The sequence below is a fragment of the Carassius gibelio genome, chromosome B16 (assembly GCF_023724105.1).
Source record: "Carassius gibelio isolate Cgi1373 ecotype wild population from Czech Republic chromosome B16, carGib1.2-hapl.c, whole genome shotgun sequence".
Classification (NCBI taxonomy): Eukaryota; Metazoa; Chordata; class Actinopteri; order Cypriniformes; family Cyprinidae; genus Carassius; species Carassius gibelio.
The window spans coordinates 6,238,675-6,261,347 of NC_068411.1; the positions used below are offsets into that span (position 1 = coordinate 6,238,675).

Sequence of the window (22,673 nt, forward strand, 5' to 3'; positions counted from 1 at the left end):
ACTGCCTCCCCCTGAAACACAGACTCAGAAACATTAACACCAGCAGACAAAAGACAAGACAAATGACATTCCTCGCTCCAGCTAACCACAGATCCGAGAAGCCAATCGATCCTTGGGTTGTGTTTCTGGAGCCAGGTGTGACCGAGAACAATGGGGGATAGAGGTGAGTCCGTGATGAAGAATGACATCTCTTCCGTATGGTTTCCAGCTGTGATGAGCGAAACCGGTAGAGTAGTCTGTGTGATGATCGGCAGTTTGTGTCCGTTGAGTGCAAAAGGTGCAATGGGGTGTTTGAGGGAGGTGAGAGGGATGTTGAGCTTCCTGGCGAATTTGCAGTCCATGAAACTGCCCTCGGCCCCAGAATCCACCAAAGCGTGAAGATTAAGTGCGTGGGTAGACCACCGTAGACTCACCGGAAGGAGTGTCGATGTAGATGAGGTCTTCTTGGCAGAGATCCCACCCGATAGTAGCCTCGGTTTTACTATCGGGCTTGGTCTTTTACCGGACAGCGCTGGATGTGATGTTCTTGGCTGGCACAGTATAAACACAGTCCCAGGGATCTCCGCCTGATCCTCTCCTCCCGGGAGAGCCGAGCTCGCCCCACCTGCATGGGTTCAGAATCTCCAGGTGGGCTGACCGCAACTTCTGAGCGCTGACGCTGAGCCTCCGGTCTGGTCGCGAGAACAACTCTCCCCCTCCGTCTGTCGGCTTGGTCGAGTCGGTTGTCTATCCTGATGGTGAAGTCAATAAGACCATTGAGAGAAGTGGGGAGTTCAGCGGCGCGGATCTCCTGTTGGATGCGGTCAGCCAACCCATGCAGGAAGTGATCCCACTGCGCCTCTTCGTTCCACTTACACTCCGCCGCCAGGGTGCGGAACTCGATGGCATAGTCGGATACGGACCTCTCTTCCTGGCGTAGATCCGTGAGAAGTCTAGCCGCCTCCCTCCCGGCGACGGAGCGGTCGAAGACTCGTCTCATCTCCACCGAAAGGGTGTGGAACGATGCACAGCAGCTGTCCTGGTTCTCCCACACCGCCGTTCCCCAGAGGGCAGCCCTCCCCGTCAGTAGGGACAAGACGAAAGCCACCTTCATCTCCTCGGTGGTGAACGTGCGGGGCTGTAAGGCGAAGTGTAGAGAACAATGTGACAGAAATGATCGACAAAAGTTTGGCTCACCCGCATATTTCTCAGGAATGGGGAGGCGTGGTTCGGGCTGGGAAATCCCTCCGGAGACGATCGGCGGTGTGGGTGGCGTGGGAGGCGCAGCGGGTGGCGGTTGTTGTTGCTGTTGAGCCTGGAGAGCGAGCTCGGACACCTTCGTCACCATTGCTTGGAAGGCTCGACCCATCTCATCTATCGCCTTGTCTTGGCGCTCCATACGATCACCGACTCTCTGCAGAATGTCCTCTAGATGAGATGGGGAGCGATTGCCTGCTGCTTCCATGATGGTCAGATCCTACTGTGACGGCTCGTAAGAGAGGAGGAAGCAATTGCAGGTAATTAGAATGGTTGTTTATTGATGGTAGAAAATACAGCGAAACTGAAGGATGAAGGCACAGTCCAGGATGTGGACAATGGTGACGGAAGGTCTACAGTGGCGTGAGAAGTGCTGGATGGTGAAGTCGGTGGTGACGGTGTGGACGGTCAATGGATGAAACCAGGAAGTGACCGGAACACTCACACGAAGACGACAACACGAACACAATCCAGAACACTAACACGGGAGACGGTAATCCAACAGGGAGACTGCAACATGAGTGAGGATCTGACAACAGACAGAGAGCGAGGTGAGTATATGTAGCTGAGGGGTGATGAGGATCAGCTGGAGCAAGACAATCAACACCCAGGTGACCACAATCAACTAAACGAGCACATGGAGACAACGTAAGTACAAAAACAACCACAAAACATGACACGGAGGAAACACTGGATTTCCTACCGTGACAGTACCCTCTCCCCTAGGACGTCACCTGACGTTCCCAGCCTGCTTTACCTGTAGATTGTAATCATCTATAAGGTGGTGATCCAATATGTCCCGAGCAGGAACCCAGCTTCTCTCCTCCGGACCGTAACCCTCCCAATCCACCAAGTACTGAAATCCACGTCCCCTCCGTCTAGAGTCCAGAATACGATTAACCGAATAGGTGGTTTCCCCATTAACGAGACGAGGCGGGGGGGGGGGAACCGGGGCAGGCGGATTAAGACGGGAAGAAATCACCGATTTAATTTTGGACACATGGAACACGGGATGAATCCTCCTGTACGCCGGAGGAAGGCTAAGACGCACGGTTACCGGATTAATAATTTTGGTAATAGAAAATGGGCCAATAAATTTGGGAGCAAGTTTGTTAGAAACGGAACACATAGGAATATTCTGGGTAGAAAGCCACACTCTTTGACCGACGACGTAACGGGGAGGCTTCGACCGGTGGCGATCGGCCTTAGCCTTGGTGCGCGACCTAGCCTGGAGCAGAGCTCTGCGAGCTCTGGTCCAGGTGCGGTGACACCTCTGGACTAGTGCATGTGCGGAGGGGACCGAAACCTCGGATTCCGTACTGACAAAATTAGGTGGTTGGTACCCTAAACTACACTTAAATGGAGACATGCCCGTAGATGACACTGGCAAAGAATTGTGAATTTTTTTTTAAGGTGTACATGTGGAAAGTGCAGTTTGATGACAACATCGCATGTTGTTTACTTGATGTGCTTACGCGCCGATAGCTAAGTTAACAATACAGAGATATTTGAAGCAGTTTTACTCACCGCATGCGGTTCCAACACACGATCGTGACCCTTTTTCGTTGGGACTGCATTATCCTTAAGAAATAAACGATGTGCAAATCCGGCGTCAAACTGGGCCTTGTTTGTAAAATAAAGGCCTTTGAAATGCAGGGAACAAACAAAAACACTTGCACAACTCCGTTGATGCTCTGTAAAAATAAACTCCATCCACTGGTCCCTTAATGCAGTTTTTTTTTTTTTTTTTTTTGATAATCCGTGCAGGGTTGTCTTGCCCTGGCAACCAAAAACACACTACTTTTTTGACATATCGTGATGCTCTCGCACTGATCAGTGAACGTCTGTTGTGCTCTCAGTGCTCTGCTATACGGGAGCGCGCGCTCTTCTGGCAGAAGTGACCTTAGAACCCATATAAGGAAATTCCGCTCCATTTAACGTTACACAGAGCCATACTCGAAAAAAACTTTCCGAAACTTGTGACAAACTGGAAGGAGTATTTTTGGAAACAGTCGTAACTTCCTAGTTCCACATGCATTCCACAAAAATGCATCATACTAGGGCCGGAGTTGTCTTTTAGGATAACAGGGACCTCATCCATTGGGCACAAAAGGTCACTTAACGGTGTGATAAATATGAAAATGATTTAGGCCTTTAGATGTTAAGGCCTTCAAAGTCACCAGATCTCAATCAATTTGAATATCGTCTCTCTTAAAAGTAATGGTTCGTTATCTGGCATCTGTAGTTCCTGAAGAACATTTACAATCCATAGAAATATTCCATTGCACAAAACGTTCTTTACAGTGGATAAGGATTCTTTAGATTATTAAAATAGTAAAAAAAAAAAAAAAAAAATCATAATTTCACAACGGAGGAACCTTTTCATAGCTCCTAGTTCATGCTTTTGGGCATGTTCAGCTGGAACTAGTAAAATACTTATTTCTAGGAACTTCCTTTGAGGGATCTATTGTCAGGATAGAAGACAGGAAGCAAAATGCAAGTAACGATTTATTAGGTATGACAATGAGAAAGGCTTCAGTTGACGGCGGGTGGTGCAGGGACCTCGATGGCAGCACAGGTTGGGTGAAATGTTGAATTGAGTGCGCTGGTGAGGGATGATGAAGACGTAATCCACAGAACCGGAACAAACCCACGAGAATTAATTCTGAGCAGGAAGAAACCAGACATGTACTGTAGCACAGAGGACCTCAAACAACGATCTGACAAACAGGAGACTGAAGACAGGGCATTAAATAGGCAGTTGGTTATTAGGTGCAGCTGCAGCTGATCATGCCCACATCAGACAATCAGCGTGACGTAACATAAGACGAGCAGGAAACAATGCATTCATGAACCGTGAAATCTATATTATCTCCTACAGTTCTATGGGAACTAGAAGTGACGTAAATGTACCCTGATTGGGCAAACACCAGCCTCCTAGCAATTTTAGCTGTGTACAAATATTTTCTTCATGAACATGGAAACCAGCAATAAAAGCATTTACCCATTGTCTGCAGTGTTGTGATCTTTTTCTCAGCCTTGATGATATATAACACTGCAAATTGTCAGAGGAGATTTAGTCAGATTTTTGTGCTTTTTTAATCACGTAAATTGTGTTCACATTCCACCTCCATTATCACAAAGCCCACGACACATAAGAAAAACAACTCCAATAATGACGTCCTCCATTCATCGCTGTGCAGCGAAGCCAGTATTTGTATCTGTAACAATGATACAAATTTTTCTATCTATATCTGTATTCGGATAAAACCAGAAGTAGGCAGAGCTTGAACCAGAACTTCGAACACTTATATTTGATAAGAAGATAATGTTTTTATGGTTTTGCAGCTAGTAGATATCACTGAACAAATATGCCATGTTTTAACTAATTCACTTAAGTAGGCCACATTTACAGGTCTGGAAAAATAGCCTATGGAAAAAAAGAGAAAACATTATATTGAAAAAAATATTTGTGTTTCAACTATTTGTCCTATTCAGTGTTCTAAAATATATAATAAATCATTTCTAAAAATAAATGTATCATACAAGTAGGGAAAATTCATGACAAATTTTAATTGATAATTTGAACACCATTTAATGAATTTAAGGTGCAATTTTCATTATGCAGAACTCTTTAAACAAGACTTTTCTGAACTTCACAAAAAATAAAATAATAATAATAATTATAATATTAAATGTGAATGTGCCATGCAAACCAGCAACAGATAAGGAAGCAAACATGTAAGCCTAGTAGGAAAAGTATCTGTATTTAAGTTAGTTATTAGCCTACTCTTGTCAGAAAGCTGGTTTGGTTTTTGAAAGACGGAGATGTGCAGAGATGGCAATGCGGCTGTTTGATTGACATGATCATGCTGTGCTTACTCCATTCATTCATCATATTGTAGCCTATAGGGTTTAAATCATTGTCTTTTAAATACAAACAAATAGTAGAATGTGTATGATGTATTATATTAGGTCATATTGTTATTGCTATGGGTTGTGTTTCTCAATAGCGTCTCCAGGTTACGCATGTAACCATGGTTACTCGAGAGAATGAGATGCTGCATCGAAATGCTTTAGGAACTCCTTCTGTATGACCACACTCTGAATCCCATGTGTATTCAGTGCAATGGATGTATGAGACGTCAAGGGAGGGGTAACGTAGAGACCAGGAAGTTTAAAAGCACATGCAGTGACATCGGCATCAGCTTCTAGGAATGATGCAACCACTGGCAGGAATGCCTGAAGACTGGCTTCAAGATGCAGCATCTCATTCCCTTGAGGAAACATGGTTAACCTGGAGACGTTCCTCTTCAGGAACTTGAGCTGCATCAAAATGCTTTGAGAATGAGAATGCCCCCGCTACCAGAATGAAAATTCTCTGCCTAGTGTGTGAAGGAGCACAGCTAGCACAAGAGTAAAGAAGAGTCTGGAGTGGCTCGCATATCTTAAAGGTAAGGGGAGATCAGAGGACTCAAACACAAACAGAAGCATCCACTATCCACCGGCTGAGTGACTGCTTTTAGCAGGAAGACCCCTCTTAGGGGGACCATAGCACACTAGCAGACGATTCACCCTTTCCACAGGGCAGCTCTGCTCACACCGGACTCACAATTCAGTTTCTGCTGGTCAGGCTCCCCAAATGGAGGAGGACTGAAGACCTGGGGTACACCAGACATAAATTGTATCAGTGCACCACAAAGGAAATGTGTAACTAGTGGGTGTTTGCCCAATGACTGGTCACCAAGAGGGGAGACATTGTAGGCTGCAATGGCCACCATGTAGACCTTTAGGGTGGAGTTGGTCAACCCTGTGGAGAAATGGGTCTGCAGGAACTCCACAACTGTACCAAATAGGCAGTTGAATGGGTCAAGCTGGCGGTCTCCACACCAAGAAGTACAGTACAATTTCCCATGGAGAGCCATCGAGGATGGAAATTAGGTTTGAGAACCATACCAGGTCGTCCAGAACTGGGCTACTAACAATAGATGGGCCATGGCCTGGTGCGCTCTCTCCAGAACTCTTGGGAGCAGAGCAATCAAGGCAAAAGTGTAAAGACAAAGCCTTAGCCAAGTCTGCACCATACCTTCCAGCTCAAGAGGAGCTGGATGAGTCAGAGTGAACAAGAGGGGACAGTGTAATGTCATCTGAGTTGCAAACAGGTCCACCTGAGCCTGGCCAAACATTATCCATATCTGCTTCACCACCTCAGGATGGAAACCACTCTTAGAGAAAGTAGCTTCTCTTGGGCTCTCACAACGATCTGGTGCACTAGCTTGTGCAAGGTTCTCGAATGCAGACCTCCTTGGAGGCCACCACTTGGTGCACACCAACACATGAAAATCTCTTAAGTCTGGTAGAAATTGTTTCAGTGCTCATAACACGGCCAGCATCTCCAGAAAGTTGATGTTCCAAGTGAGACGGTGACTGCTTCACAAACTGCGGGCAGAGTGGACACACAAAATTCAGGTACATGACCACACCCCAGCAAGTTAGGGTCATGATGATGTTGAACTGCCATCCTCTCTAATTGAACTAATGTCAATCATCGATGACTGAGCCGTTCAAACGATGCAGATCTAAAATAGGTTGCCACCATCCATCCTTCCTCGGAATGGTTGGCTGTAAAACCACTGTGGAGGTGGCAAGCCTCTTAGTATTACTAGGTTTCCAGGCAGTAACTTAGAGAAGCACTCATGGGAGACCGCTGCGCCCTAGAACACAGATGTTGTTTGCAGATCGATCTCCTGAGGGCACTGAGAGGGGAGATGTGCACAGTGTAATGCAGTGAACCCAGCTCTATCCCAGAGGGGCCTGCCCTCCGAGGCAGGATACAATGAAGCATGCTTGGGAGGGGCTCCCACACCGCCAGTTGACCTCCTAAGGGAACCAGTCTCACAAAACTGGCCTCTGGTGCACTTAGAGGAGCTATATCGGTGCACTGTAATGGCAGACTGGCAAAGGAGGGACATACTAGCTGCTCTAGAGACCTCTGTGGAGGAAGGACCTCCTTTCTCAGAGGCATGGCTTGCTATGGCACCCGCATCTGGACCTGTGGAACCTCCACGTGTGACTTCTGGATGGGACATGGCAAACCTAAGTGGACCGCTACCGGGCATGCCAAACACCATCACTCAAGCTAGAGCTGTCCCTACAAGGCGAGCCTATGCACTGAAGTGTTTGTCTGTTCACAAACTGGTTCCCTTACATTTACATTTGTAGCAGAAATGACACGAACCAGACAAATCAAAGAGTCGATCAGGGCTGTGGTTGAAACACAAGCTGAATTCCTCAGAAATCTTTTCTACATATATATGGACCAAAATGAACTCAAAAAGACTTATAAATGAATATCAGTCCATCGCTTCACTCCATATTCATTTATATGTAACCCACACATTTGACTATCATGTTGTAATCACTTTTTGTGTATGTCTTTTAATAACTATGGGATAGCTTAAGGATACATATTCATGTCTAGTATCTATGTAATCGAATCTGCTTGCTTGAAATAGTCCTGACCATCAGTTATTTGTCAAATGTATCATATTCTTGTTATAGGAATCATGTCCAAAATTAGACCCTGCAAGAGCGGGAAAATTCGGACCACATGCTTGGTAAGATAACATGATTTATGATACCCCAGAGCCAAGACAATATCTGATTGGTCAAGACAACATTTGAGGTGAGGCCAACAGGCCAGTTTAAATACTTAGGACACCATAAAATCTAGCTTTTAGACTTTAGCTATGCTTCTGCTATTAGTCATGTCTGCTTTTAGTTCTTAGCTTTGCTTCTGCTATTAGTCATGTCTGCTTTTAGTTGTTAGCTTTGCTTCTGCTACTAGTCATGCCAGCTTTTAGTCTTTAGCTATGCTTCTGCTATTAGTCATGTCTGCTTTTAGTTTTAGCTCTGCTTTTGCTATCAGTCATGCCTGCTTTTAGCTTTTAGCTTGTAGCTTTGCTTCTTAGCTTTAGCTTTTAGCCATGCTGTTTGTCATCACTGTTCTTTGAGCGCGGTTCCAGCGTGCTTCAGCCTGCACGCCTGCTGCTACTTAGCCACGATGAAAAGAAACACAAACCTAGTCTCGTCAAACTTTATTTATTTTCTTTTTCGTTTGAGAGTTTCGTGTTCTGGGTTAAGTTTTGTAATGTCGAGTTCAACTTAAGCCAGCCACACAACTCGCATCTTCAGCCAACGCCCAACCACGGCCTCCCAAGACGTCACGACTCACTTCAGCGACTACTGAACTCCCAGCCAATCAGCGACATCGGAAAATAAGGCAATGTACCCTCAGACATTTGTACTGGTGTATCTAATATAATTTCAACCTCATTGAGGAACTCAATGCGAGCGTTAATTAAGTGATTGATGGTTGTTCATGTCTATACAATTTCACGTATTGCTGTAAACTTGGGATTCCACATTTCCATTCTCTTAAACTCATTTTCCCCTAACTTTGGATCTTCCTGCAACTTGTGTGAATGTGTGAGTGCATGCGTTTATGTGTTAGATTAGTTTATATGTCTTAGAATTATCTAATAAAGCCTTATTCATATTGAAAAGAATTGAATTTAAAATATCTTGTGTTTTGTGCTTTCAAGTTAATGTCTTAAACTGCCTATCTTGTAACTGTGCTAATTGATAGTGTTTTCACTATACTTTGGATATTAATATCCAGCGCAGATGTTAAACGGCTCGTTCAGTGAATCGCAGGGCGTCTCAGTGATCAGCCGTGAAACAGTGATTCTGTTCAAATTCCCTTTAAAATCTTAAATGATTCCCTTTGAGCTAAATTGACCTGTTTCCCTTACACATTTAATCATTTTGCAGATGCTTTTATCCAAAGCGACTTACAAATAAGAAAAACAGAAGCAATCAGTCCAACGAGAGATCAACAACAGTATACAAGTGCCATGACAAGTCTCAGTTAGTCTAGCACAGAACACATAGCTTTTTTATTGAATAGAATAGAATAGAATAGAATAGAATAGAATAGAATAGAATAGAATAGAAAATTACAATAAGTTATAGTATTAGTTGGTCAAGTGCTGGTGAAAAAAAAAAAAAATGTGTCTTCGGATGTTTTTTGAAAATGACCAAAGACTCAGCTGTTCGGATTGGGATTACCACAACCTTGGGTAGGCTGTCAGGAAAAGCCAATTCAAGAACTTGGGAGAGTTTCACAAGGATTGGACTGAAGTCAGAGTCAGCGCAACAAAAGTCACCACACTCAGACGTCTTCAGGAAAAGGGCAACAGCTGTCAACAGTTAGAACCAAGCCACTCCTGAACCAGAAAAAAAATTCACAAGCATTTCATCTGGGGTAAGGAGAAAATAACTGGACTGTTGCTCAGATGAAAGTAAATTCAGCATTTTATTTGGAAATCAAGGTCTGGAGTCTGTAGGAAGACTGGAGAGGCACAGAATCCAAAGTTCAGTGGGAAGTTTCTGAAGTCAGTGATGATTTTCCATACCGTGATGTCTGCTGGTGTTGGTCCATTGTGTTTTATCAAGTCCAAAGTCAATGCAGCCATCTACCAGGAGATTTTGGAACACTTCATGCTTCCATCTGCTGACAAGCTTTATGGAGATGCTGATTTCATTTTGCAGAAGGACTTCAGCAGCTGCGCACAGTTCCAAAACCACTTCCAAGTGGTTTGATGACCATGATATTACTGTGCTTGAATGGCCAGCCACCTCACCTGACGGGAACCTCACAAAAAATCTATGGGGTATTGTGAAAAGGAAGATAAATAACATCTGACAAACAATACAGATGAGCTAAATATCGCTATCAAAACAACCAGGGCTTTTATAACACCTCAGCAGTAACAGAGGCTGATCGCCTCCATGCCACGCCTCAATGAAGCAGTAATTCATACAAAAGGAGCCCTTTTACAAAAGGAGATCTTGAACATTTCTATTTTTGATTGATCTTTGAGAAAATATTCTAATTTTTGGAGACACCGTTTTTTTTTTTTTTTTTTTTTTAAACTGTAAGTCATAACCAACATGCACTATTTGATTACGCTGTTAACTCATCCGGTTTCTCCCCTTGATGTTAATCAACTGTTTGCATGCCTGTGTTTCAGAGAAAACTGAAGGAAGAGAGATGTCTATTTGCTTAATGTTATTGAATATAAATGTTATATTAAGATTAATTACAAGTTTTAGCACTTCAAAAATAAATAGTCATGAGCAGACAAAAACATGGAGGTTTCTCCAACTGAAGCATTTTATACCTGGATTATTGTTATTATCTATCTATCTGTCTCTAATAATGGCAGGATTTACAGAACTTTCATCATCTTTGTTAAATTCCAAATGAAGCCATTTGCACACACAGCAAGAAGTATCTTGAGCAAAGCACTGATCATGTGAACATGCACAAAACCTCCTACATCTAAATAAAGATTAGACAGAAGTGTGTTATTGTTAATGACGCAAAGATAACTATTGCTTCATATCTTGACTCATTATTACTGCCAATAGGCCAGTAAGTCCAGAATTTAGGGATCATGTTTGACAGTGATTTTAAGTAATGCTAGTAAAGTAGCATAGTATTACATTAAAATAATTACCAAAGTGTGATATTCTCTACCTTGCTGATGTTGAGTTCAACATTCAGCTGCATAAATGCTGACTCGCACTAAAATGAGAAATTACATTACTCTGAGTCTCTGACACTGAGATCACTTAACTACAGTAGCTGTTTGTTTTTATAAGTTATTTTAAAGGGATAGTTCACTCAAAAATGAAAATGTGCTCTTAATTTACTTACCCTGAGGCCATCAAACAAAAGTCTGTGACTTAATTTTCTTCAGAAGAACAGTAAAAAATATTTTTGAAGATGGCTGAAACAATGGTCCTTGCTGAATCATAAAATGCAAGTCAACGACAACACCGTCACAAAAAAAATATATATACAGGCGAGAAAAAATTAATAAAAGTTGCTCCTGACAATAAACTGAGGTCTTATAAAGCAATAAAAAAAAAAAAAAAAAAAAAAAAGAATCCATGTGTAGAAGCTGAACATTATTGTCAAATGTATTACCTGTTATACATTTTCTCAGAAAAACAATGAAGTCTGATTCTGTTTTTTATTTTTTTATTTATTTGTTTCAATGAACTTTCAAATAACCAGCTTATCAGTTTGCTCACATAATCCATGCAATGACATAAAATTTATGAAATTACATTATTAAAGCACCCCATAAATGCATAAAATGTGGATGTTTTGCATTTATAAAGACTATCAAGTGAATAAACAAGAACTGATCAACTCATATGTTTACATAAAGCATGAGAAACCACAGAAATAAATAAGTAAATAAACACTTTAATTTCGCCCTGCCTTTCAAGTGCTCAGTTCAAGCAAGCAGCACATTGAATAAGTTGAAAAAAATATGTAATAAAACTCGAACTAAACGGGTCGCGTCTCCCATACGCATTAATCCACAAATGACTTGAGCTGTTAACTTTTTGAAAGTGGCTAACACTCCCTCTGAGTTCAAACAAACCAATATCCCGGAGTAATTCATTTACTCAAATAGTACACTAACTGAACTGCTGTGAAGAGAGAACTGAAGATGAACATAGAGCCGAGCCAAATAATGACTTGTTCTCGAGTAAAGAACCGTTTCTGTCAGATGCGTCCAGATTACGAACAATAGAGTAACTCGTTCACGAGTCAAGAATCGGTTGCATCGGTGTTTGGATTACCAGTAGTTCTTTCTGACAGTTCGATTCAATAAACCGTTGAAGAAAACGGTTCACCGGTTCTTTTGCGCTCGACCTAATGACTTCATTTGCGATGATTGCCCTTGATTCAAGCCTTCGGTTTACCCGCGCTCATAACACTAGCACAGAATCAGTTCAGAATCAGTCACCAAGAGAATCAGTTCAGTTCAGATGCTCTGTGTGTCAGTTTGCTTCACGCTGAATCACACATGCACAGTATCATCAGCTCTGCGGGTCTCGAATCGGACGCATCTGACAGAAACGGTTCTTTACTTGAGAACAAGTCATTATTTGGCTCGGTGTTCATCTTCAGCTCTTTCTTCACAGCAGTTCAGTCAGTGTACTGTTTGAGTCAATGAATTACTCTGGGGTATAGGTTTGTTTGAACTCAGAGGGAGTGTCAGCTACATTAAAAAAAGTTAACAGCTTAAGTCATTTGTGGATTAATGCATATCGGAGATGCGAACCGTTTAAACCGATTCAGTTCGATTTGGAGAACTGGTTCAAGAAGATCCGGTTACATCAAATGATTGGTTCGTGAACCGTATATCACAAACTCCTTTGTTTTGAACTCTCTCTCACAACAGACACGGAGGAGAAGACAATTTCGAATAAAGTTGTAGTTTTTGCTATTTTTGGACCAAAATGTATTTTCGATGCTTCAAAAAAAATTCTATATGACCCTCTGATGTCACATGGACTACTTTGATGATTTTCTATTACCTTTCTGGACATGGACAGTGTACCGTACACACAGCTTCAATGGAGGGACTGAGAGCTCTCGGACTAAATCTAAAATATCTTAAACTGTGTTCCGAAGATAAATGGAGGTCTCACTGGTTTGGAACAACATGAGGGTACGTTATTAACCCCTTACTAGTAACCCCCCTTTTTTGGCATGGAGACAGAAATTACATACCTAAAATAAAAAGGTTTCTGCTCATGATTCTTTCTGACTAGATACATAATCAACCTTTGTTCACAAAGCTGACACTTTAAAGTTTACTGTTCAGGAATCAGAATCACTCAGACTGTTATGATAATAGAGATATATAAGCTCAAACATAAAAACAAAAATAAAAATATTAAAAAATATATGTTTTAAATGTATTTAAAAAAATTGTTGATGTAGGAAATGAGTTTGAAAACACAGTGTAGCTAAGGCCACAAGTCTTCCAAAACTTCATAAAAAATTTCATAATCGAATCTGTAAAACTGTGAATTTTATGAAATATTTTCTAAGGCCATGTCATGTGTGTTTTTTAGAGAAGGCTAATCAGACTGATTTATGGCCCTTGTCATCTCTGTAAGATCTCACATGTAAACTCTTCTGTGTATTTTGTGTGTGTATTGGCTTTGGAAAACTCCCCGATTCATTGTTGTATTGTTCTCACCAAACGAGTCTTTCACACCTCCGCCAGGTATGACACATTATCCGCATTATTCTTTTATCATTATTCTTTTGTTTTTATTCCACCTTTATTAGCCTTTATTGTGGTTTTTCAGGCTTTACAAAGACACAAAGCAGCGATCTCACTTCAGTCTCTGTTTGCATTTAGCCCTTATTTATCAAAAGTCTTACTATAAAAATACAACAAAACATTTTCTTACGACCTTACGTGAATTATTGAGACAAAAATGCATTATGAAGAAGAAATGCACCTGCTATTAGTAGCATTGGACCTAACGTTAGCATCAAGCTACATCAGACAATTTATGAAATTATTAGTACACATTTACTCAAAACTCACTTTAAACCCCGATCGAGTGTTTATAATAACTTCCTTTAGCGATCAGGGGTGGAATTTGGCCGTTTACTGTTGTAAAAATGAGTTAGCATTTCCGATGTACATTTTCAATTTTTTTTTATAAAAACGCCACAGATCTCAAGAAATTCTCATACCAAGCTTTACTATCGTAATCACAGGTTTATTATTCATATATTTCGTGTGTACAGAGGTGTTTCAGTGTTGTTTTGGCCAGATAACTACCAGGAAGTGTGCAGGAAGCATGTGACACGATGTGGCGGTGTCCGGTTATGACACTCTAAGATTGACATTGGGAAGGACCAATCGGAGTCTGAGTGACACACAGCACAAGCTCACACCACTGCACACACACACACAGATTGCTGGGAGAGGCTGTTTATCATCAGATCGCGTAAATCGTGGAAAATGAATAGAAATGACGATTCTGTCTGAAGAAATATGAAGTAAACATCAGTAAATATATCCATATATCTCCGCAGATATGCATCTTTGGTCTATAAATCCTTATTGACGCTGTTCATTGAGTCTATGTGAACACAAATAAACCGCTGCTGACGTGGCTGAATATGAGTGAGTGGTGAATTTCTATTCAAAATGTGGCATAATAGGGATTTATTATTTTGCACTCCTGACATAAATCACTATATATCTATATATCCACTATATATCACTATATATCTTTCACTGCAACAATGTTTTATCAAAATATTGGTCAAATATCGAAGCTAGAGTCTTTAAACTTTCAACTGATGCACAGTTTGTCCAGATGAAGTAAGAGAGTGATGTTTAATGTGCTGTGAAAGTGAAACAATAATAAACTGGGGCCGTCGGAGATGTTTGCACGTAAAGGGGTTAATGACATAATTTTGCTATTTGGGTGAACTATCCCTTTAAATATGGGACAATTATGGAACAGTTGGCAACCCTAGCGGTTCCCTGAGGTACAAGATATAAAAGGCTAAAAAAATCTATGTACCCCTAAATGCTACATATTGTATTGTTTTTTTTTTTTTTTAAGTACATGTTCGTACCTGAAGTCTACATATCATTGGCCAACCACCTCAGTGACAAATCTGTCTTCGAACTACATCAATTGTGTTATATAACTATCGATTCATACACTTAAAAAGATATTGCTCACTAGGGTTTTTATTTTCTTATTATATTATTTTATTCCTTTTTATTCCTTTGTTTAATGCACTTTATAAGCACATGTTTTAAAAGTTATTTAAAGAACTTGATCTGACACTAAATTGATGTTGCAATCACTGACAGTTAAAGACACATCTGAGTAAAATCATTCAGACTGCAGGAAAACAAATGAAAACCTTAAAACCCCTTAAACACAAAGGCACCAATAACTCCACCTCAGAAGCCCCAAAGTTACTCGAGGGACAACATTGTAATAAAGTTTAGCAAATAAACAATGAAGACATTTTATTTCAGCTGACATTGAGTAGAGGGTACAAGTTTTATAAATGAATATTGGAGGCATGTTGCCTACGCCGTTTGACAAGTAACTATGAACCAATATATAAGATTACAGACTGCCAAGGTAGATGAAATTCAACAATGGTGAAAGGAAAATGACATCAATTTGATTCCAACAGCAACCATTCATTTAAAATTGACCAATTAACATTATCAGCTTTGCAGGAGAAGACAAGATTCTGCCCAACGTTCCCTGAAGGTACATTCCTCCAGTTAAATAATTAGCTGGTATTTCTTTGTCAGTGTTGCTCATGCGGGACTAAACTCATTTCATGGCAGAGGAAAGAAATCTCACTCTCAAATGCCACTGACACAGCATGAATGAACTTTTAGCATTTCAGAACTCTAAACTATAATTACAAATAAATCTGGAACAAATACCGTTCCCACAGCTCTGTAACCCAACCTCCAACACACATTTAGTGATGTCAAAGGAGAAGCAAATATTTTTTTTTTAGTCTCAAATTAAACCATGATCATTTTGCACTTTTAATATACCAGGTCAGGAGAGAGACTGGGAAATGTCTGTATAATTAATGCTTAAGAAATCGTTGAAAAGGAGTTCTATGAAGCTTTTTATAGAAATAAAACATATTTTATTACAGTATTACAGTGTTTTTTTCTTTTAAAATGCGTTTGTTTTCAGATAAAAGCAGTTTTTATTTTATTTTTTCTGTCTCTGCACTTGTCAACCCTGTAATGCCGTGACATTTCCATTCTATATAATAATGTTTAAAGCTTTTTGATGTCTTATGTCACACTGTGTGAGAGGACGCTGGCACAATTGTGTTTTTGTTGGTTTATTAACTTTTATTAATTTTAGTTACCTTTAATTATTTTATTATCAATGCTTTTAAAATTTATTGACACCTAAATAAGCTATATTTGGAAGTTTGTTTGCTGCTTTTAAATTTTCCTGATGCCACCTGATAACACCTGTTATCGCTGGTTTGCTTTGTTCAGCTCAGAACCTGTGTGCGAACACCCTCTGAGCTTTATGACCTGAGGCTGTGTGAATGAGTGAATCTGATCCTGGCCTAGTTTCACATGCGAATCGATGAATGCTACATGTGACTCAGGATACATCAAGGGCTCTACTGGACTGCCCAGGTGAAAAGCAAGTACACGTCCATAATGTACTTTTTGTACTTAATTTACTAAAAATGATACTTCAGTACTTCTTAAGTTAAACTTAAGAACATCTAAGGGTACTCAACTGTGCCAGGACATTTGAATTCTCGTGGTATCTGCATGTCTAATCTATTTTACCCACAGATGTCTCCTGGTGATGAAAACTTTACTGTTCTTCTCCCCCTGCTCCTCATACTTATTTATGGTCCTCCCAAGGTCAATCTGGGTTTTTTCTGAAATTGCTGAACTGCTCACATTGTTGAGTTTGAATGGTTCAGATATAATGCTCATAGGGGACATAAATATACATGTTGATACAGCTAGCTTTATGGATGTATTGGACTGTTTTAATTTCACTCAGTATGTTGACTCTACTTATAAATCTGGCCACACATTGGTCAACTTAAAAATTATGAACTATATTTTAGCAAGCATAAATTCTTTATCTTTGAATTTTCAACCTCTGCTTAAAGTCTGCCAAGGAGCATTCCATAACTTTTAGGAATATCAAGACTATTGATTCTCAGTTGCTTTATAGCCTTATTGCTGAGCTAACTGACTGATTCTGTGGATTATCACAACTGTGCACTACCTACTATTACCTAATAATAACTACTAGTCTTGTTTCTACTCAAAATATATATATAAAAAAAAATATATATATTCTTAAATCAATTTAGTTTTACTAGATAAGCCTAATGACTTAAGATATTTAGTCTTGTTCCGAGAAAAAAATAAATAAATAAATGCTTGCTTAAAACAAGTAAAATGATCTGCCAGTGGGGTAAGTAAAATATCCTTAAAGCAAAAAGTATTTTACTAACCCAACTGGCAGATCATTTTAATTGTTTTAAGTAAAAAAAAGCATATATATATATATATATATATATATATATATATATATATATATACATACAGTGGGGATCGAAAGTTTGGGCACCCCTTGCAGAATCTGTGAAAATATGAGTAATTTTCAAAAAATAAAAGAGATCATACTAAATGCATGTTATTTTTTATTTAGTACTGTCCTGAGTAAGATATTGTGCATAAAATATATTAACATTTATTCCACAAGACAAAAAAAAAATGCTGAAATTATTAAAATAACCATACTCAAAAGTTTGGGAACCCTTGGTTCTTAGTACTGTGTGCTGTTACCTGATGATCCTCGACTGTCTTTCTGTTTTGTGATGGTTGTGCATGAGTCCCTTGTTTGTTCTGAACAGTTAAACTGAGCAGCGTTCTTCAGAAAAATCTTTAAGGTCCTGCAGATTCTTCAGTTTTCCAGTATCTTTGCATATTTGAACCCTTTCCAGCAGTGACTTTCTGATTTTGAGATGCACCTTATCACACTGAGGACATTTGAGGCACTCAAACACAACTATTTAAAAAGATTCAAACATTCACTGATGCTCCAGAAGGAAACAAGATGCATTAAGAGCTGAAAACTTTTGAACATGATGAAGATGGCCAAATTTGTCTTATTTTGTTGAAATATAATTTAGTTATGCCCTTCGTAAGCAACAGAAGATACTTGTATGTTTCCCGGTACACAAATTAAGTACAATTTACCTTGATCTTCAAATTCCAAAAGTTTTCACCCCCCAGCTCTTAATGCATCTTGTTTCCTTCTGGAGCATCAGTGAACGTTTGAACCTTTTTTAATAGTTGTGTTTGAGTGCCTCAAAAGTCCTCAGTGTGATAAGGTGTATCTCAAAATCATACAGTCACTGCTGGAAAGGGTTCAAATATGCAAAGATGCTGGAAAACTGAAGAATCTGCAGGAGCTTAAAGATGTTTCTGAAGAACGCTGCTCAGTTTAACTGTTCAGAAAAAACAAGGGACTCATGCACAACCATCACAAAACAGAAAGACAGTCGAGGATCATCAGGTAACAGAACACAGTATTAAGAACCAAGGGTTCCCAAACTTTTGAGTGGGGTTATTTTAATAATTTCAGCATTTTTTTTGTCTTGTGGAATAAATGTTAAAATATTTTATGTACAATATCTTACTCAGGACAGTACTAAGTAAAAAATAACATGCATTTAATATGATCTCTCTTATTTTTTGAAAATTTTGCAAGATTTTTGAACAGATTCTGCAAGGGGTGCCCAAACTTTCGATCCCAACTGTATGTATATATATATATATATATATATATATATATATATATATATATATATATATTATTTATTTATTTTGGTATTTTGACTAGAAACAAGACAAAAATACTAAGTAAGATAAGTTTTTTTTTTTGCAATATGTCTATGAGTTCATCTACATGCCTTCTTGATCCCATGCCCATTGAGGTATTGGCTATCTACTGGAAAGGTATCTTCAGCCCTCAAGCTAGCTGCCATCAGACCAGTTCTTAAAAAGTTTCTAATAATGAGGATTTGTCATAGGCCTATTACAGGCAGTGGCGCCCCAAGACAATTTTAATAGGGGTGGCCAGAGGAGGCCACAGTAAATCTTGGGGTGGCACACCAAAATAAAAAATAAATAAAAAAGGGTTTGCATATTGACAAAAAAAATTACATCTCTGTGATTTCAGGGATTTTATCTAACTGTAATTAGACAATATTTTGCTGAGTGAGTTATTGTGCTGATATCTTATTTCTAATTGTGCTGACTGCTGACTCCTATTTTTTATTTTTTTTATGTTTACCTTTACGCAATTCTTTTCTAAAAGTGTGCACCATCTTTTAGGTTAAATACTTGCATTTGGGCTGTTACCGAGCAAATGCAATCAGTATCAACAAAATTAATCTTTGCAATGCAGAGAAAACAGAAGCTGCATCTGAAGTGCTATTTAGAGGTTTTTACACACTGTTTTATGCAGCTCCGTGGAACATGGAATACTTTAACCTGCAGTTACAAATGAATAAATAATGTTTTGATATTTTAAACATAAAACGTTGAAACCGATGTTTGAAATTATTTTTAAAATGAAAAGGTACCCTAAATGTGAAATTAAAACCACCAGTAGGTGGCAGCGAGTCACTGCTAATAAGTGAGTCATTGCGATTGAACCGAGTCATTTAAACGCTTGATTCATTCAAGAACAAAACACTATCATGTTGCTCACAGAAGCAAAACAGTGTTTTTTAGAAATAGAGCAAAAACAGGTCTACGTTGTCTAAAACTTGTCTATTGAACTGTTGTATAAAATCAATATCGCATTTGTAATTATGCTGACTTTTGGAGGAAAACATAAGTCTTTGTTTGATTGTAACTATATGAAATTATATAAATTATATAGATCTATAAATGTTCAGCCCCAAATCTTATAAAATTTGAAAATCCAAAATTTCCAGTGAAAGAACGCACTATAAATCCGTATGCGAACTAGTCTATACCATCATGTGGGGGGAGCAGCAATCTGCAATCTCTTTTGGTGACTGCATTTTTTTTTTTTTTTTTACTTCTGTTGTGAATATACATTCTGCATTTGAATTAATAGTACCCATTGCAAATCATCCAGGGGTTGCCACAGGGGTGGCCAGAGTTTATACAGTGGTGGCCGTGGCCACCCCTTGCCACCCCTTGGGGGCAACCCTTATTACAGGCCTATTGCCCATCTTCCATTTTTAGCTAAGGTTCTTGAAATAGTTGTTGCTGGGCAGTTACAAAAATCTGTCAATAAAAAAAAAATATCTTAGAACTTTTCCAATCCGGATTTAGATCAGGTCATAGCACTGAGATTGCTCTAGTTTGGGTTACAAACAATTTTCTCATTTCTGCTGACATGGGGGCTTTTAGTATTTTGACCCCTGTTAGATATTACTGCTGCTTTTGACACAATATCTAATGCTGTCCTTCTTGAAAAATGTCTTACATGGTTAGGCATCTCTGGTATTGCACTTGAATGGTTTAAATATTATTTTACAAATCACTTCAAATGTATTTGTTTGGGGAAATATCAATCTGAACCAACATTAGTATAGCAGGGTGTTCCGCAGGGGTCTGTGCTTGGGCCTATCCTGTTTAGCATTTATATGTCGCCTCTGGGTCAGCTCATTAGTAAGTTTGGGTTAGGGTTTCTTTTTTATGCCAATGATACTCAGCACGCACCCTAATCCTAATCTTACAGTTACAATGCTGACTGCTTGCATAGGCAAGATAAAAGCCTGGATGTGCATTAATTTTCAATGAGTCAAAAACGAAACTTTTATATGTCGTATGCCAGCGTGTTTACATAAATCAAAAAGATCTAATGTGATTCCTGATTGAGACTTCGCTACCACATCCACCCAAGTATGAAATCTTGTTGGCGTTATTTTTGACCCTCAACTATTATAACGTATACAACTGCCTGTCAAAATATTACTACAAAACGCATAACTTGCATTTGCTGCCTATTCAAGCGCATATTGATTTAAAAATTCGGATCTTAACTTATAAAGCTGTTCATGGGCCTGCCCCTGCCTATATATCCAATTTAGTTGTCCCTTATACTCCCGCTCGACCTTTGCACTCAGCTGGGTCGTGTATCCTTCAGTAGCCTGCATACACTGTAAATGAAAAACTGTCTCTGTCTCAGCTCCACAATTGTGGAATGCTCTACCAGCAGGAATTTGAGATTCTCCAACCTTGAATTGTTTTAAGAAATCTTTAAAGACATATTTTTAAAGCTGCTTACTGTAACTGAGTATGTTTTATACTGTTTCTTTTTATTGTGTTGTTCATTGCTGTTATTCTATCATGCTTGTGGTTGTGGTGCTATGGGTTAAGAAACCCATGCTTGTTGTTTTTACCCATGTTTGTTGTTGTAGCGCTTTGCATTAAGAAAAGTGCATGATGAATAAAATGCATTATCATTATTATTATGTAATTGACATTACAGAAAGTTCAAAACAGAAGTACATTTTAAGAGACTTTATTAGTCTTTCATAAAGTTTAAACTTACACTGCCCTTGTCAGGTTCAAAATAGAAAAAAAAAAAAAAAAAAGATCAACGTTACAAAATATGTTTTTGGCACAAAGTGGAATATTGACTGTTAAAACAAAATTTGATAAGGATTTTATTTACATTTTACCCTCAAACTTACAATTTGTGCCAATCCCAATAAATTAAGTTTTGAAAGAATTGGGTTATTAACATTCTTTAAACTACAATGTGAATTTATTACAGAGCTCATTATACTGGTTGATATACTGGAATTTACACAATAGGCTAATCTATTCAAAACATTTAAGTATATAAACTTTTCCTGATTCAATATATGTATATATTGAATCAGCTATTAGGCCGAAGGAGGAAAAATAACATTTAGTTAGTTCACTTAATTGCTAACCTGTTCACATACAATGATTTAAAAACAATAATAATTCCTGACATTTTAAGGCAGAAGTAGCATTATTTCTTGAGAATTACCAAACCACATTAAAACCGCACTGTTGAAACTAAATACTGAGAGCTTACTGAAAATCCATTCATTTCCTAGAACTGCTTTGTGGTTACTGGAGTTTCGTGCAGCATGCTTTTGATTGCATCACATTTCTCAGAGCCCTGAAAATTAGGCTAACGCAGTGCACAGAATAGCAATCAAAGTGACACTACTGTTGTGCTCTGCCACAATCGTTACACTTAAAGATCATGCTGTGACCTCATGCTACTGACACCTGCACAAGAGTGCCGCACTTCCACCCACCGCCTGTAGATGTCACTGTGGCGCTGTCACTGCTGGGACTCTCAACGCAGCGAAGCCTGTTGTCAGTCAGGCCGGATCCGCACAGATATCGCACAGCACACTTGAATGCCTCATTTCATTCCAATCCTGCTCGGCTTCTGGAGCCCTGCTCATCATCTTATCTCCAACTGGGTGAAAGTTTACTTTGACGTTCTCTGGACATACTGAACAAAGTGAGTCATATGGAATCTTCAGCTATTCGATTTCAATTAAAAAATGCTGAAAAACTCAAAATGACCTCTAGATGGAAAAGATATTCCCTCCTTTACTCAAAATCACACAGTATATGATTTGAATTGAAACTTGCTTCTTGGATTTGATCCATTCACCTCCTGTGGCACCCCCAGAAAATTTTAATAGGGGTGGCCAGATGAGGCCACAGTAAATCTTGGGGTGGCACACCAGAATAAAGAAAACAATTAAGGGTTTGCAATATCAACAAAAAAATTACATTTCTGTGATTTTTATCGATAACGTTAAATAGACAATATTTTGCCAAGTGTGTTATTGTTCTGATATCTTATTTCTAATTGTGCTGACAGCTGAATCCTTTTTTTTTTTTTTTTAACCTTTACGCCATTGTTTTTTTTTTTTTTTTTTTTTTTTT

At 39.1% G+C, this 22,673-nt stretch overlaps 1 pseudogene; it reads left to right on the forward strand.

Moving 5' to 3' along the window:
* Window positions 1-7,182: 7,182 nt before the first annotated feature.
* Window positions 7,183-22,673, forward strand: part of LOC127974295 (uncharacterized) — a 35,429-nt pseudogene continuing 19,938 nt past the window's right edge.